The following is a 17,450-nucleotide window of genomic DNA, read 5'->3' as shown; positions in this document are numbered from 1 at the left end:
ATATAATACAATAAATGCATTTATGAATACAACAATACACTCCCGACACCTCAAATACAAAGATACATGGAGAGCTAAAAATATAGAATATAGAGAGGGGGAGGGGGAAGAGAGGATACAAACTAAATGCACGTGAATGCAACAAATAAATGTCACGATCTTGACCCGCTATGGTTGGCATCCACACTAACCTTCCGATGGGAGAACCATTATAATAGTCCAAAAATAACACACGCAGTAGATAAAACAAGATAAGGATACGGAAGCAGTCTTACTAGAAAAATAGGCATGAGTCCCCATAAACTCAGGAAAGATTCAATCAACAATCTTAAAACACATGGAAAACATCTTAGGCACTGAAAGTCAATCATACCAAAACTCTAAAGAACTAACAAGTCTAGAAAGGGAGTACAATTCCCACAAGAAAGTCATCAAAGAATTAACCAATGCCTAAACATCTAAGTCCCAGAAGAAGGACTAGAAATAGTAGAGAGTTCACGACAGCCTGAAGGAATTAGCTCACCCTTGAACTCGACCAACTTCTCACTCTTCTAGGTGAGGTCTCTCTGCAGCCGGCTAAATATTTCCTGTAATCAATAAAGATAGAGCAAGTGTAGTATTAGTATACAAAATCAACCGTGTACAGATAGGATCACGCGGTTAGCCGTAAGCAAGTCATGGACAAGTAAACCCAACATACTAAGCACATATATACAAAATAACTTAACCATTTTCATCGCAAATAATACTTGACAAGGTCACAATTCATCAATCCCAATATCATGTAATTTCACATAAGGGTCCTCTCATGGGACCTACAAATACTTAGTTTGTGTCGGAACTGACACCCGATCCAAGATTTGTGTCAAAATGTGACACTCGATCCAAACATGTGCCAAAATGTGATATCCGATCCAATTATATATTGGAACGTGACACCCAATCCATCATAAAAGTAATTGCTATTCACCAATAATAGTCAACATTATAACACCAAGAACAAGTCATCACAACCAGGCCAGTAGTGATCATTTCATGTAATTTCTAGCATGATTCTCTATTCATATACACATATGCATATCATGAAGTAATTTAGCAAGTACATGAAACACATAAGGAAAACAAAACTATCACCTACCTCAAATTCAAGATTCAACCATTGTAAGATGCAAGAGTTTTTCCTTTTCGGATTCGTTCTGCTTGTTCGTAGTCTAATAACAGTAAATAAACTCAAACGATCAATAAAATGGCCTAACTATAATAAATTATAACACAATTCCCATCCTAGGCCAACCCCTTGATCCTACCCTCATTCTAGGGCTACCTTCCACAGTTAGTTTGCAAGCCAAACCCCCCATCAAGATCACCCACTATAGATTATGGTTTCTAGGAATCAATTCACAATTTTAGGGAGTAAATTACTTACCTTTGGAACAATTTGGACTGAAAACCAGTAGGAAATCACCCTAGGTCATTGTTGGTCTTTCAAGAACTAAGTGGGAATGAAATAAACCATTTTGAGATTTTTTTTCCCGTCTTTAAGTTGCGACTGTCCCGCCACAACGGGACCATTCCACTCTGGCAACCCCACTTTAGCGGGAGAAATACAGCTCTCACGAGTTGCACGGAAATTGAGAGCTCGAAACTTGAGCTCCAAACCTTTATTTCACAACACACCCCATACCATGACATCTTAAATCGTACCCTTCACACCAAATCCAATTTTGGAAGATTTACTCACCCAAATGAAATTTCATGAAGCCATAACTTTTCTATATCGTCTTGGCTATACACTAATCTAATAAATTGCCAATTCAATTCCTCACCTGTTTCAGGTCACCCTAGACCTCGCATGACTCAGAATTCATCCAAGTTTGGCCTAGGCTCAATTTTTTTGAAGTTACTACCCAAAGTGTTTTGGCCAAAATTCCTTTTCCCTTATCCTATCCATAATAATGGGAACATGTCATTATAATAGATACCAATTTATCCGTCACTCATCCCCGAGTGGCTAACTAGGAAAAATAAGGCTAAAGTAGAGATAAGGTAGTATCTGCTTCGACGAACAACTGAGGATACTTGTATCGCATGTCCTTATCGATTTTCCAAGTAGCTTCCTCCACCGAACAATGCTTCCATTGTACTTTTACCATGTTTATCTCTTTAGTCCTCAATTTTTAGACATCGCAATCAAGGATTGAAATCGGCTCTTCCTCGTACTGAAGATCCTTATCTAACAGAAATGAGTCTCACTTAATGATGTAATCTCCATTCTATGGTACTTTTTCAGCATCGACATGTGGAATACCGGATGTACTTCAGATAAGCTAGGTTGTAAGACCAATATGTTCGCCACTGGCCCTACATAGTCAAGAATTTTAAAAGGGATAATATAGCGAGGACTGATCTTGCCCTTCTTACCAAACCTCATTACCCCTTTGACAGGTGACACTTTTAGGAGTACTTGCTCGCCTGCCTAAAATGTCATATTGCCATTACACGATTTCTTAAGTCATGATGACACCTACTATCAACCCACCAATAGGTAAGTCTAACCCCATCGTCTGGAACCATAGGCAATGAACCATCACAAGCGGAAGAAAAGAAATGAATAATAGTAATATTAATACAAAAAAAATAGAATGAGGACAATACAATAAGATACCCCCCAAGACTTGGTATTAGTTGGTAGTTGAGCTACTAAACTAAATAAGGAGATACAAGGTTTATACAGATACCATAATAGTAATAGTAATATAGCCTATCTCCGAATACAAAATAAAGACTAGTCCAAGTCCAAAATAGAAGGAGATAGGCAACTCTGAACGCCAAGAGCTCACCCAAGTCTCCAAAATCCAATAGCTGCTCCGCACAATACCTAAATCAGTACTGAAAACCCGTAATACGATTTGTAAGGTGCAGAAGTGCAGTATGAATACCTACTGAGCTCCAAAGATAAAGAAATTATAAAGAACATGTAAGCAAGGAGTATATTTCCAATTTACTATTTTATTCCCATTCCTGCATTACTTAGTTAGGGTCTTAAGGCTTTACTTCTTAGAAGTTATTCCTATTTCCTAATACACCGCCAATAACTATACCCATTGCTCTCTATTTCTCTTTTCAAATCACCACTGCTCAGTTACTCAGACGAGGTGAAAGTGTGGTGACATTTTTCTCAGGCGAGACTCAAGAGAGGCGATGATTTTTTTGATTCACTCTTAGAGTTTGCTCACTTATTAGTGGTTAGTAGTCAGACGCTCGAGACTTCAGATTCGAGAGTTTGAGTCTTCTCAGTTCTCATCGAATCTAAAGACTTAGAAACTCACAATTTTACTCTTCACTCACTGCTTAGCCGGAGACGTAAGTCTCAAATTCTAATTTGCATTTAATTTCAAGATTTCACTATGAAGTTTGGGTTGATTTCTGAGAAAATGATTGTGAATTTAGCTTTGTTCTTTGTTCAATGAAGTGTGCACTGTGCGGTGCTATAACTCTATTAACTTTTTATATCTATATAAACTCATCCCTCTTCCCTCCATAACATTATTCATACTTTTCTTATCTTTTCTGAATCCCTGATGTAACACCCCTCAAAATTTTTCCTAAGATTCGAACCTTCTTTGTACATGTGTGGGGCCTATCGTATTTATTTCAAAGTACGTGCTTGAGTTAAGATGAGTCCCTGAGGAGTTTAAGAGCGTGGAGGTAATGTGGGGTCATTAAGGACCCCTAGGACCGAGCTAAGTCCAAAAGATCCATCGTGGCTACGTTTAGGACGAGTTCACGTAAGGGTCGACTTTCAATGACCCTATCGTTTGAAAGACGTCAATCCGGGTGGCCTACGACCTATCAAATTAAAGGTCGTCGAGCCTTCTTTCCAATGCCACCAAGAACGTAGATTTTGGAGTTCGGAGTCAAAAGATATGACGGTCCTAAGATGAACTAGCACGGCAGGGATCCTAATATTTGGCCTAGGTTACAACTGCTGGGAAATGGGCTTGGCGCTGTAAGGGCGCGACGCGCCACTATCGCGCCAGAACATGCCTCAGTAGTTTGGTCCCGGGTGCTGCGCGCCACTAAAAGTGTGCAGGGTTTTTCAGGCCAAATTCCCAGAATTTAGAACAATAGGCTTGGCGCTGTAAGGGCGCTGCGCGCCACTATCGCGCCAGGAACATGCCTCAGTAGTTTGTTCCCTGGCGCGACGCGCCACTAAAAGCTGTGCAGGTTTTGGGAGTGATTGGCCTTGGCGCTGTAAGGGCGCGACGCGCCACTATCGCGCCAAGGGCGTTTTAGCCTATTTTCAGAATATTTTGAGGAGGGGAAATTTGGTAACTTACCCAATTATATATATGTAGCCCTTGGTCTTTTGGGAACTCATTTGGTAGCCCCCATTCTCTCTCTAAAAATCCCTAGGAGCTCTCCCTTCTCTCTTCTCTTCTTCTCCATTTCCAACCAAAAAGGAGTCCAAGAACTTCAAGACCTCAAGCTTCCATTGAAGACCCAACATCAAGGTTTCTTCAAAGTCTTCACTAAGGTATGTAAGGCTAACCAAAACATGGGTTGAGTCCACCCATGTGCCCTATTCTTGTGTTGAGGTTAGATATCCATGAAAATGGAGTTTCTTGGTATGGTACATGTTTGAATGAGTTTTGTTTCCATCTTATTTAAGTATTTATGTGCCAATATTGTTGAGCTAAGAGATTCCTAAAATGAGCCCTTATGTAAGTATGAGATGATGAGGAAATGAGTTGCTAAATATGTTTTGTTGGTCTTGTTAATTATATAGATTCTATAAAGTATACTATTTTCTTAAAAATGTTGCCTATTATAAGAATGTCGATTTGAAGTCTTGGAGATGTGATGAGTCACAAAGATTTTTCTCAAATAGATGGAGGTAATGATTGATTTTATATCTAGATGATGTTATATATGTGCATTTAAAGCTTCCTTGAAGATATGATTGAGATTGAGCATTGAGATTGAGATTTGATTGTGATAGAGTTGATGAGTCGACAAGGTTGTAATGAGACTTGTTGATATGAGTTGATTGAGTTGAGTTGATGGAGTTTTATGAGCATTGAATCTTGGGAGAAGTATCGAGCACCGAATTGGGCAAGAGTATAGTCCATACTCGAACCCAATACCTGTGTTGCCAAACGTAGGGGGGATTGAACCGTTAAAGTCGGATGCTTCCCCGAGAGCTTTTGTCCTGATATTATATGACCTGGTTGGATTGGATCCATGAGTGTTTGTCGTTCATGCCCTGGCAAGGTATGAACGGGCGTGGCAACGACGTCGTTTCATTGTACCTTCACTGGCTCATAAGTGTTGGTTGTCGATTAAGAGAAACTCACAAATAAGTTTTGATAGCACTCTGAGTTAGATTGAGTTGAATTGTATATGATTTGGTCCAGTCTAAATCATACTTTTGTTTAGACTTAGGACATTTGATTGAGTTGTTATCCCTTTTGAGTTGAGTTCCCGAGTTGATTGATTCTTCATTGATGTTCATTGTATTCGGCCATTTTACATACTCGTACATTCCATGTACTGACGCCATTTGGCCTGCATCATTTCATGATGCAGAGACAGGTACTAGAGATCATAAACCGGCGCTCCGTTGAAGATCCACATACACTTCTAGCCAGTCGGTGAGTCAACCTAGTTTCCGGAGGATATTGGGCCTTCTTGTACAGTTTTTGATTGTCTTTTTCTTATTTAGATTGTCGGTAGCCATGGGCTTGTCATTGGCACCTTTTAGACTTGAATAGAGGCTTCATAGACTGAGATGTGAGGAGGTCGAACGGTCATCTTGAGGATTCCTATTTTGATTATCGTCTTGATTGTAAATGTTTGGCCTTCGGCCCTTATGATATGAGAAGTATTTCTTAAATTGAGTTTTCTGCTAATAGAATGTGCTTGAATGAATGAGTGACTGTACCAAGTGGTTCGCTCGGAGGTCAGAGATGGCCTTCGAGTGCCGGTTACGTCTAGGGTACCCTCCCGAGGCGTGACAAACATGGTATCAGAGCATAGAGTTCAAGTGTCCTAGGGAGTCTATGAAGCCGTGTCTAGTAGAGTCTTGCTTATGGGTGTGTTGTGCACCACACTTATAAGCGGGAGGCTATAGGACATTAGGAATTGTTTCCCTTCTTTCATACTCTGAATTCGTGCGATGGGGTTAAACTCCATGAAACTTCCTTTCTAATTCGTGCGTTTATACGTTACAGATAATGCCTCCTAAACGTACCGCTAGCCAGAGGAATATTGATAATGCAGGGATGCCACAGTCAGAGGCACGCCCAGCAAGGGCTAGAGGCCGACCCGCGAGATATGCGGAGGCACCTCAAGTGTCATCTACTCCACCTGCACCCACATCAGAAGTTGAATTTCGAGGGGCCATTGCAATGCTCACTCAACTAGTGGCTGCCCGAAGTGGTAATCAGAGTTCGCCGACTCTTAGCTCTAGTTCCCAGGAGCCATCTGTTGCCACTAGAATTAGAGACTTTCTGAGGATGAACCTACCGGCATTTATGGGTTCTAAGGTTGATGAAGATCCCCAGAATTTTATTGATGACATGTGGAAGATTCTAAAAGCTATGCACGCTACAGAAATTAAGGGGGCCGAGTTGGTGTCTTATCAACTCAAAGATGTGGCAAATATTTGGTATAACCAATGGGAGCAGAGTAGGGGTGAAGATGCTGAACTTGCTAGATGGGATGAATTCGAGGGGGCTTTTCTTGACCACTTCTTTCCCCAAGAATTGAGGGAAGCGAAGGTGGAGGAATTTGTTAATCTGAAGCAGGAAGGTATGTCGGTTAAGGAGTACGGCCTAAAGTTCATCCAGCTGTCCAGGTATGCTCCAGAGATGATTCCTGATGTGAGGTCAAGGATGAGGAAATTCGTCTCTGGATTAGGGAGGCATGTGAAGAAAGAGTGCAAGGCAGTATTGTTGATCTCGGATATGGATCTTTCCAGATTAATGGTGTATGCTCAACAGGTAGAGGAGGAGAAAAGAAAAGACAGAGAAGAGCACCTGAGCAAAAAGGCAAGATCAGCTGGGCATGAGAATGAGCAGAGGCAAAACAGGGGCAACAGGTCCTTCTTCCAGAAGAGGCCTTCCACCTATGCCTCATCTACCGCCAGCGCACCGATGCCGCATGATAGGTATGATCGGCAGGGACAAAGTCGCCAGAATTTCAGACCCCAGGTTTCTCAATCCCTGGCCAGTGTAAGTCAGGGTTTGAAGGGAAAGCCACCATGCGTCAAGTGTGGTAAGCTTCACTTGGGAGAGTGCAGAATGGGGAGGATGGGTTGTTATAAATGAGGCCAAATAGACCATTTTCAGAAAGAGTGCCCAGCATGGGGGAACAGAGCCCGGTCCTCTGCCACCGCACCACCAGCCAGAGGTAATCAGAGGGGCACTACTCCAGGTACGAGCGGAGGTGCAAACCGCCTATATGCCATGGGTAGTCGCCAAGATCAGGAGAACTCACCAAACGTCGTGACGGGTATGATTCGAGTCTCTTCCTTTGATTGCTATGTATTGATGGATCCAGGTGCCACCTTATCTTTTGTGACTCCCTATGTGGCTAGTAAGTTCAATAAAATCCCTGAACGTTTTCTTGAGCCCTTTTGTGTGGCCACTCCTGTCGGTGATTCTGTCCTAGCTGAGAGAGTCTATAGAGATTGCACCATGTCAATACCTTACAGGGACACCTTGGCTGACTTGGTTGAGTTAGACATGGTTGATTTCGATGTGATCCTTGGCATGGACTAGCTTTATGTCTGTTATGCCTCTATTGATTGTAGAACTTAGATTGTCAAGTTCAAATTCCTGAATGAGGTTGTCATAGAGTGGAAGGGTAGTCCCTTTGTGCCTAAGGGTAAGTTTATTTCATACCTTAGGGCCAGGAAGCTAATCTCAAAAGGGTGTATTTACCATCTTGTCCGAGTAAAAGATGACAGTATTGAGTCCCCATCTCTTGAGTCGATTCTGATTGTCAACGAATTTCTGGATGTCTTTCCCGAAGATCTGCCTGGAGTCCCTCCCGATAGGGAGATCGACTTCAGGATTGATTTTCTTCCTGATACCCAGCCTATTTTAATTCCCCCATATAAAATGGCTCCGGCCGAGTTGAAGGAGTTGAAGGAGCAGTTGAAGGACTTGTTAGATAAGGGATTCATTAGGCCGAGTGTCTCGCCATGGGGTGCTCCAGTCCTATTTGTGCGGAAGAAGGATGGGTCCCTTAGAATGTGTATCGACTACAGGCAGTTGAATAAAGTCACTGTGAAGAACAAATACCCTCTCCCCAGAATAGATGACTTATTCGACCAACTTCAAGGTGCCACTTGTTTCTCAAAGATAGACTTGAGATCCGGCTACCACCAGTTGAAGGTGAGAGAATGCGATGTTCCGAAGACTGCTTTCCGGACTCGTTATGGCTACTTTGAATTTTTGGTCATGTCTTTTGGGTTGACTAATGCTCCCGCCGCTTTTATGGATCTCATGAACTGAGTATTCAAACCGTACCTTGATATGTTTGTGATTGTATTCATAGATGATATTCTGGTGTACTCCAAGAATGAAGAGGAGCACGCCTATCATCTTAGAGTCGTTCTACAAACTTTGAGGGACCAGGTATTGTATGCAAATTTCTCTAAATATGAATTTTGGCTTTCATAGGTGGCCTTCTTAGGCCACATTGTATCTGGAGATGGTATTCAGGTGGATGCTCAGAAAATAGAAGCTGTGAAGAATTGGCTTAGACCCACATCCCCAACAGAGATAAGGAGCTTTCTGGGCTTGGTCGGGTACTATCGAAGGTTTGTAGAGGGATTCTCATCCATGTCATCACCATTGACTAAGCTGACCCAAAAGAAGGCAAAGTTCCAATGGTCTGATGCTTGTGAGGAGAGTTTCCAGAAATTGAAGACCAAGCTAACCACTGCTTCTGTTCTAACCTTGCCCGATGGAACATAAGGTTTTGTGATTTATTGTGATGCCTCCAGAATTGGTTTGGGTTGTGTGTTGATGCAAAGGGGGAAGGTGATAGCCTATGCCTCAAGACAGCTTAAGCTTCATGAGAGAAATTACCCAACTCATGACCTTGAGCTGGCAGCTGTGGTGTTTGCACTTAAAATCTGGCGCCACTACCTGTATGGAGTGCATATCGATGTATTCACCGATCACAAGAGCTTGCAATACGTCTTTAGCCAGAAGGAACTCAACCTTAGGCAAAAGAGATGGCTTGAGCTACTCAAGGACTATGATATGAGCATCCTCTACCATCCAGGTAAAGCTAATGTTGTTGCGGATGCTCTTAGCAGGTTGTCCATGGGTAGCACTAGCCACGTGGAGAAAGGAAGGAGGGAATTGGCGAAGGAGGTACACAGATTAGGCCGATTGGGAGTTCATCTGAAGAGAATAATGAAGGCGGAGTTACCATTCAGGATGGGTCTACGTCCTCACTTATGGCAGAGGTGAAGGAGAAGCAAGACCAAGATCCCATCCTTCTCCAATTGAAGGGAGGCGTTCATAAACAAGAGGTAATGGTTTTTACCCAAGGGGGAGATGGTGTGTTACGGTACAAAAATAGATTGTGTGTGCCGGATGTCGATGATATTCGAGAGAGGATTATGGCCGAAGCGCATAGTTCTAGATACTCTATTCATCCGGGTTCCATAAAAATGTACCATGACTTGAGGGAGATCTATTGGTGGAGTGGTATAAAGAGGGATATTGCGGAATTCGTTTCTAAATGCCCGAATTGTCAACAAGTGAAGGTTGAGCATCAAAGACTATGTGGTCTAGCCCAAAACATAGAAATCCCAGAATAGAAGTGGGAGATGATCAACATGGACTTTATTGCAGGCTTGCCGAAGTCCCGAAAGCAGCATGATTCCATTTGGGTGATTGTGGATAGAATGACGAAAGCAGCTCACTTCTTAGCGGTTAAGACTACTGACACTGCAGAAGAGTATGCAAAGTTGTATATACAGGAGATCGTTAGATTGCATGGGGTCTCTTTGTCTATCATCTCAGACAGAGGAGCTCAATTCACTTCCCAATTTTGGAAATCCTTTCAGAAGGGACTAGGTTCGAGGGTGAACTTGAGTACAGCCTTCCATCCCCAGACAGATGGCCAAGCAGAGCACACCATTCAAACATTGGAAGACATGTTGAGGGCGTGTGTGCTTGACCTCAAGGGCAATTGGGATGATCACTTGCCTCTCATAGAGTTTGCATATAACAATAGCTATCATGCAAGCATTCAAATGGCTCCTTATGAAGCCTTGTATGGGAGGAGGTGTAGATCGCCCATTGGTTGGTTTGAAGTAGGTGAAGCCGAGTTGATTGGGCCTGACCTCGTTCATCAAGCCATGCAGAAGGTATGAGTTATCCGGGAGAGGCTAAAGACAGCCTAAAGTCGCCAAAAATCTTACACCGATGTGAGGAGGAGAGACTTAGAGTTTGAGGTGGATGATTGGGTGTATTTGAAAGTGTCACCCATGAAGGGTGTCATGAGGTTTGGAAAGAAGGGGAAACTTAGTCCTCGATATATTGGCCCGTACCAAATTTTGAGACGAATCGGGAGTGTTGCTTATGAGTTGGACTTACCCTCAGAGCTAGCTTCTATTCATCCGGTATTCCACGTTTCGATGTTGAAAAAGTGCTTGGGCGACCCCTCGTTGGTGGTCCCCATTGACAGCGTTGGAATCAAGGATAGTTTGTCTTATGAAGAGGTCTCAGTCCAAATTCTTGATCGCCAAATCCACAAATTGAGAAACAAAGAAGTCGCCTCAGTCAAAGTTCTGTGGAGGAATCAACTTATTGAGGAAGCCATATGGGAAGCAGAGAAAGCCATGAAATCTAAATATCCACATCTATTCGTGCCTACCGAGGAGAATATTGAAGGTAATGACTATTTCCTTGACTCGAATTCATTTGTGCCTTTTTGAGTTTGATTGATACTTGATTAGAAATTTGATTGATTGAATGACTGAATTTTGATTGTGATTTTTACCCCGAGTCTATTCTTGGTTGCTCGTCATTCGAGGACGAATGATCCCAAGGGGGAGATAATGTAACACCCCTCAAAAATTTTCCTAAGATTCGAACCTTCTTTGTACACGTGTGGGGCCCATCGTATTTATTTTGAAGTACGTGCTTGAGTTAAGATGAGTCCCTAAGGAGTTTAAGAGCGTGGAGGTGATGTGGGGTAATTGAGGACCCCTAGGACCGAGCTAAGTCCAAAAGATCCATCGTGGCTAAGTATAGGACTAGTTCACGTAAGGGTCGACTTTCAATGACCCTATTGTTTGAAAGACGTCAATCCGGGTAGCCCACGACCTATCAAATTAAAGGTCGTCGAGCCTTCTTTCCAACGCCACCAAGAACGTAGATTTTGGAGTTCGGAGTCAAAAGATATGACGGTCCTAAGATGAACTAGCACGGCAGGGATCCTAATCTTTGGCCTAGGTTACAACTGCTGGGAAATGGGCTTGGCGCTGTAAGGGCGCGACGCGCCACTATCGCGCCAGGAACATGCCTCAGTAGTTTGGTCCCTGGCGCGACGCGCCACTAAAAGTGTGCAGGGTTTTCAGGCCAAATTCCCAGAATTTAGAACAATAGGCTTGGCGCTGTAAGGGCGCGGCGCGCCACTATCGCGCCAGGAACATGCCTTAGTAGTTTGGTCCCTGGCGCGACGCGCCACTAAAAGCTGTGCAGGTTTTGGGCGTGATTGGCCTTGGCGCTGTAAGGGCGCGACGCGCCACTATCGCGCCAAGGGCGTTTTAGCCTATTTTCAAAACATTTTGAGGAGGGGCAATTTGGGAACTTACCCAATTATATATATGTAGCCCTTGGTCTTTTGGGAACTCATTTGGCAGCCCCCCCACTCTCTCTAAAAAGCCCTAGGAGCTCTCCCTTCTCTCTTCTCTTCTTCTCCATTTCCAACCAAAAAGGAGTCCAAGAGCTTCAAAACCTCAAGCTTCCATTGAAGACCCAACATCAAAGTTTCTTCAAAGTCTTCACTAAGGTATGTAAGGCTAACCAAAACATGGATTGAGTCCACCCATGTGCCCTATTCTTGTGTTGAGGTTAGATATCCATGAAAATGGAGTTTCTTGGTATGGTAAATGTTTGAATGAGTTTTGTTTCCATCTTATTTAAGTATTTATGTGCCAATATTGTTGAACTAAGAGATTCCTAAAATGAGCCCTTATGTAAGTATGAGATGATGAGGAAATGAGTTGCTAAATATGTTTTGTTGATCTTGTTAATTATATAGATTCTATAAAGTATACTATTTTCTTAAAAATGTTGCCTATTATAAGAATGTCGATTTGAAGTCTTGGAGATGTGATGAGTCACACAGATTTTTCTCAAATAGATGGAGGTAATGATTGATTTTATATCTAGATGATGTTATATATGTGCATTTAAAGCTTCCTTGAAGATATGATTGAGATTGAGCATTGAGATTGAGATTTGATTGTGATAGAGTTGATGAGTCGACAAGGTTGTAATGAGACTTGTTGATATGAGTTGATTGAGTTGAGTTGATGGAGTTTTATGAGCATTGAGTCTTGGGAGGAGTATCGAGCACCGAATTGGGCAAGAGTATAGTCCATACTCGAACCCAATACCTGTGTTGCCAAACGTAGGGGGGATTGAACCGTTAAAGTCGAATGCTTCCCCGAGAGCTTTTGTCCTGACATTATAGGACCTGGTTGGATTGGATCAATGAGTGTTCGTCGTTCATGCCCTGGCAAGGTATGAACGAGCGTGGCAACAACGTCGTTTCATTGTACCTTCACTAGCTCATAAGTGTTGGTTGTCGGTTAAGAGAAACTCCCAAATAAGTTTTGATAGCACTCTGAGTCAGATTGAGTTGAATTGTATATGATTTGGTCCAGTCTAAATCATACTCTTGTTTAGAATTAGGACATTTGATTGAGTTGTTATCGCTTTTGAGTTGAGTTCCCGAGTTGATTGATTCTTCATTGATATTCGTTGTATTCGGCCATTTTACATACTCGTACATTCCATGTACTGACGCCATTTGGCCTGCATCGTTTCATGATGCAGAGACAGGTACTAGAGATCATCAACTGGCACTCCGTTGAAGATCCACATACACTTCCAGCCAGTCGGTGAGTCCTCCTAGTTTTCGGAGGATATTGGGCCTTCTTGTACAGTTTTTGATTGTCCTTTTCTTATTTAGATTGTCGGTAGTTATGGGTTTGTCATTGGCACCTTTTAGACTTGAATAGAGGCTTCATAGACTGAGATGTGAGGAGGTCGAGCAGTCATCTTGAGGATTCCTAATTTGATTATCGTCTTGATTGTAAATGTTTGGCCTTCGGCCCTTATGATATGAGAAGTATTTCTTAAATTGAGTTTTCTGCTAATAGAATGTGCTTGAATGAATGAGTGACTGTACCAAGTAGTTCGCTCGGAGGTCAGAGATGGCCTTCGAGTGCCGGTTACGTCTAGGGTACCCTCCCGGGGCGTGACACCTGAATTCTCTGTTCGTTCATTCATGTTTTTTATCAAAGGCAACTACAGATTATGATGACTATAGATCATATTCATTTTATCGTCGACATTATCAGTATGAGTTCTTGATCCTATCTTTGATTTTTTTCTGTCACGCCCTGAGAGGGTGCCCTAGGCGTGGCCGGCACTCATAAATCATCTCTGGCTTCCGATAGAACCACTTATTCTCATCACTCATTCGTTTATCATCGAAAGACTTAAGTAAAAATAAGAATACTTATGTTGGCCCGCTATCATCAACACCAAATGAAAGAAATAATCTTTAGAAGAAGTAGTTTCAAAGGAGAACTACTCCAATTATATAATCAAACTCTGTCTATGAATCCTCTAACACTATCAGATGGTGCCAATGACATGTCCATGACTACCTCAAAAGAAACATAATACTCAACAATAATAAAAGGATAAAGAGTTCCTCCGAATAGAAGGACTCACCAAATAGCTGGAAAGTAATAATCTTCAATGATGCGCTTGTTGAGGATCTCTAACACCTATATTTGCATCATAAAATGATGCAGGTCGAATGACGTCAGTAAATGGAATGTACGAGTATGTAACATAGCAGGAAAGTAATGACATATATCAAGAAACTCCTTTAAGGAAGACTCGGCTCACAACTCAACATCATCTCAACATCAAGTTTAACAATAATAATAATAATAAGCAATGCTTACTTAGTTGGGAGTTTCTTTAACTGACAACCATCACTTATGAGCTAGTGATGATACAACGAAGCGATGTCATTGTTACATCCATCCAATACCTTGTCAGGTTAAAGGACATCATCATCTTGGATACAATCATCGAAGTCCTCTTTTGGGGACTTAAGAGGTATAACCTCCATCCTACACTGGTTACATAGTTCTGGGTTTGAGTCAATTAAACTCTTACCCAACTCGGTGCTCAATACTACTCCAAAAATATGTGCTCATATTAACATCATCATCTAGTCTTATTGGAAAAACATCAAACTCATCTTATTACCTCTTCATCAATCATTACACTTCAAAACATTATTTACATCTCATCAAAACATCTTTCTCAAAACATCATTTACTCAAATTCATTTAAACTCAATTATTTTGCTCTTTCAAAACTCAATAAAATTATATATAGTATTAATTCAAATCACTCTTTTTGTCAATAAATATTTAAAGCCAACATCTTTACTCAAAACAAGTGTAAAAATATTCATGAACATCAAATTAATTAAGCTTCATGGGAAGGTAGCCATGAACAATAATTCCAATAATATGAGAGATAAAAATAATAATAATCTCAATGCATAAATATATCTAACTCAATGGAAGAAGAATTGATTCATTTAGAATTCATGATTTGAGTAAAACTCAACTATAACTCAATTACTATGAATTTAAATATTGGGCACATGAATGAACTCAATCCAATGATATGAATAGCCTTACATATCCTGGAATTCGAAGCTTTACTCTGAATTGAAAAATTCAATGACCACTTTTGAACCCCTAGCCTTTTCTCCTCGTCGGAGCATTTTGAATACTACCTGGAGTATAAGAATCACCAGAATAGTATTTCTACACTACTAAAAACTAAAACTATATTTGAGAATGAGTAAAGAAGTGTATAGAGAGAAGAGTTGCTTGAGAAATCTTGATGAATAAAATGAGAAAATAAGGTGGATATTTATAGATGTGGAGGAGGGACCTAACAATAAATAAAAATAATTGCAAAGGATGATCTTGAAAAATCAATGGAGGATTTTAATCTCATGGATGATGTCAAATGGAGGACTATTGAAGTCATGGGTGATGTCAAATAGATTTAGATATTTCCATGGTTGGTGAGATGAACCTTCTTTTAACAGAATACCATTTTTCGGAGCTGCGTTTGAACAAGATAACTTTCTAATTAGGATTTGGTGTCTTCATATGAATTGTAGATCTAAAAGTATACTTTCACGTCGTTCAAGAATTAATTGATTTGGAGTATCATACCGTGAGATATGATTTTTTTCCACAAATACTCCATTTTATCACAGCACCATGTCTTGTAAAAATTAATTTATTTGACCTACGTGTCCTTCAAATCTTAAGATATGGACTATAAAGTTCTAGGTAATGTCGTTGGGTTTATTCATAAATTTGAATCACCTAATTTGGACTAATCTATGAAAATTTATGCCCAAAATACAGAAAAAATATCATTTTCATCGAGAATTAAAACACCACATACAACGTTTTAGGGGGTGTTACAATATCTTCCCCTTGGGATCATTCGTCCTCGAATGAAGATGAAACTAGGAGGCATGAATAACGAATATCATCAAGACATCTCTAGTAATCCAAAACATCTCATTACCTCTTTATTAATTATTACACTTTAAAACATCTTATTCAAAACATCATTTAATCCAAAGAGTTTAAATCATTTAAACTCAATTCTTTTGATCATTCAAAACTCAATAAAATACATAGAAAGTATTAATTCAAATCACTCTTTTTGCCAATGAATATTAAAAGCCAACATCTTTACTCAAAAAATGAATAAAAATATTCATGAACATCAAATCAATTAGGATTCATGGAAAAGTAACCACGAATAATAATTCCAATAATATGAGAGATAAAAATAATAATAATCTCAATGCATAAATATATCTAACTCAATAGAAGAAGAATTATTGGAATGAGTAATTCTAATAAGAATTACCGAAATAGTATTTCTACACTACTAAAAACTAAATATATATTTGAGAATGAGTAAAGAAGTGTATAGAGGGAAGAGTTGCTTGAGAAAGCTTGATGAATAAAATCAGGAAATAAGGTGGGTATTTATAGTTGTGGAGGAGGGACCTAATAATAAATAAAAATAATTACAAAAGATGATTTTAAAAATTCAATGGAGGATTTTAATCTCATGGATGATGTCAAATGGAGGACTATTGATGTCATTAGTGATATCAAATAGATCTAGATCTTTCCGTGGTTGGTGAGATGAACCTTCTTTTAACGGAATACCCTTTTTCGGAGCTTCGTTTGAACAAGATAAATTCCTCATTAGGATTTAGTGTCTCATATGAATTGTAGCTCTAGAAGTCTAATTTCAGGTCGTTCAAAAATCAACCGATTTGGAGTATCGTACGGTGAGATATGAATTTTCTTCTACAAACACTCCATTTCGTCACAACACCATGTCTAGCAAAAAATAATTTATTTGCCCTACTTAGCCTCTTAATATTAAGATATGGTCTTCACGAAAGTTGTACGTAATGATGTTAGGGTTATTCAAAAATTTCAATCACCTAATATGGACCATGCTATAAAAAGTTATGCTAAAAATATAGAAGCAGTATCATTTTCATCGAGAATTAAAACATCACATACAACGTGGGGTGTTACATTTTCATACTATGACTTTGAATGTAAAAAGTGTTTATAGTTTAAGTTGATTGAAATCTTTGAAGCGATTCTCTGATAGTAGTTCTCTACTGCGGCCAAATCAATTCAAATTAGTGAATGAATTGAGTGATAATGTTTCGATTTTGTGGAATTTCTTCTAATGAACCGTGGTCTCATGCCTTTTTGATCAATCGATTTGTTTCAAGTACTCTTCCTCTGCTTTTTGTTCCGTTATTTTATCAAAGTTCCCATGGACACATGCATGAAAGCATTAATTCTGCTAGTCAAATTAGGGGTATGACGTATGAACTGTAATGAACTGTATGGTGTGGATTTACTATGGCATGCCTTTTGTTCATCCAAAAGGCTAGTTGGAAAATGTTGTTGTGTTGACAGTTGAGCAGTTTGTGCCTTGTAGTACTGCAGTAGTGCGCTGTGCAGTGCTGCACTAGTGTATATATATTTTTCTAAAGTAATTACTCTCCTAATATTAAAATTATAT

This window comes from Solanum dulcamara, chromosome 1 (genome assembly GCF_947179165.1).
Source record: "Solanum dulcamara chromosome 1, daSolDulc1.2, whole genome shotgun sequence".
Taxonomy (NCBI): Eukaryota; Viridiplantae; Streptophyta; class Magnoliopsida; order Solanales; family Solanaceae; genus Solanum; species Solanum dulcamara.
The sequence above is the reverse complement of the archived record's forward strand: the minus strand, read 5'-3'. Positions refer to the sequence as shown.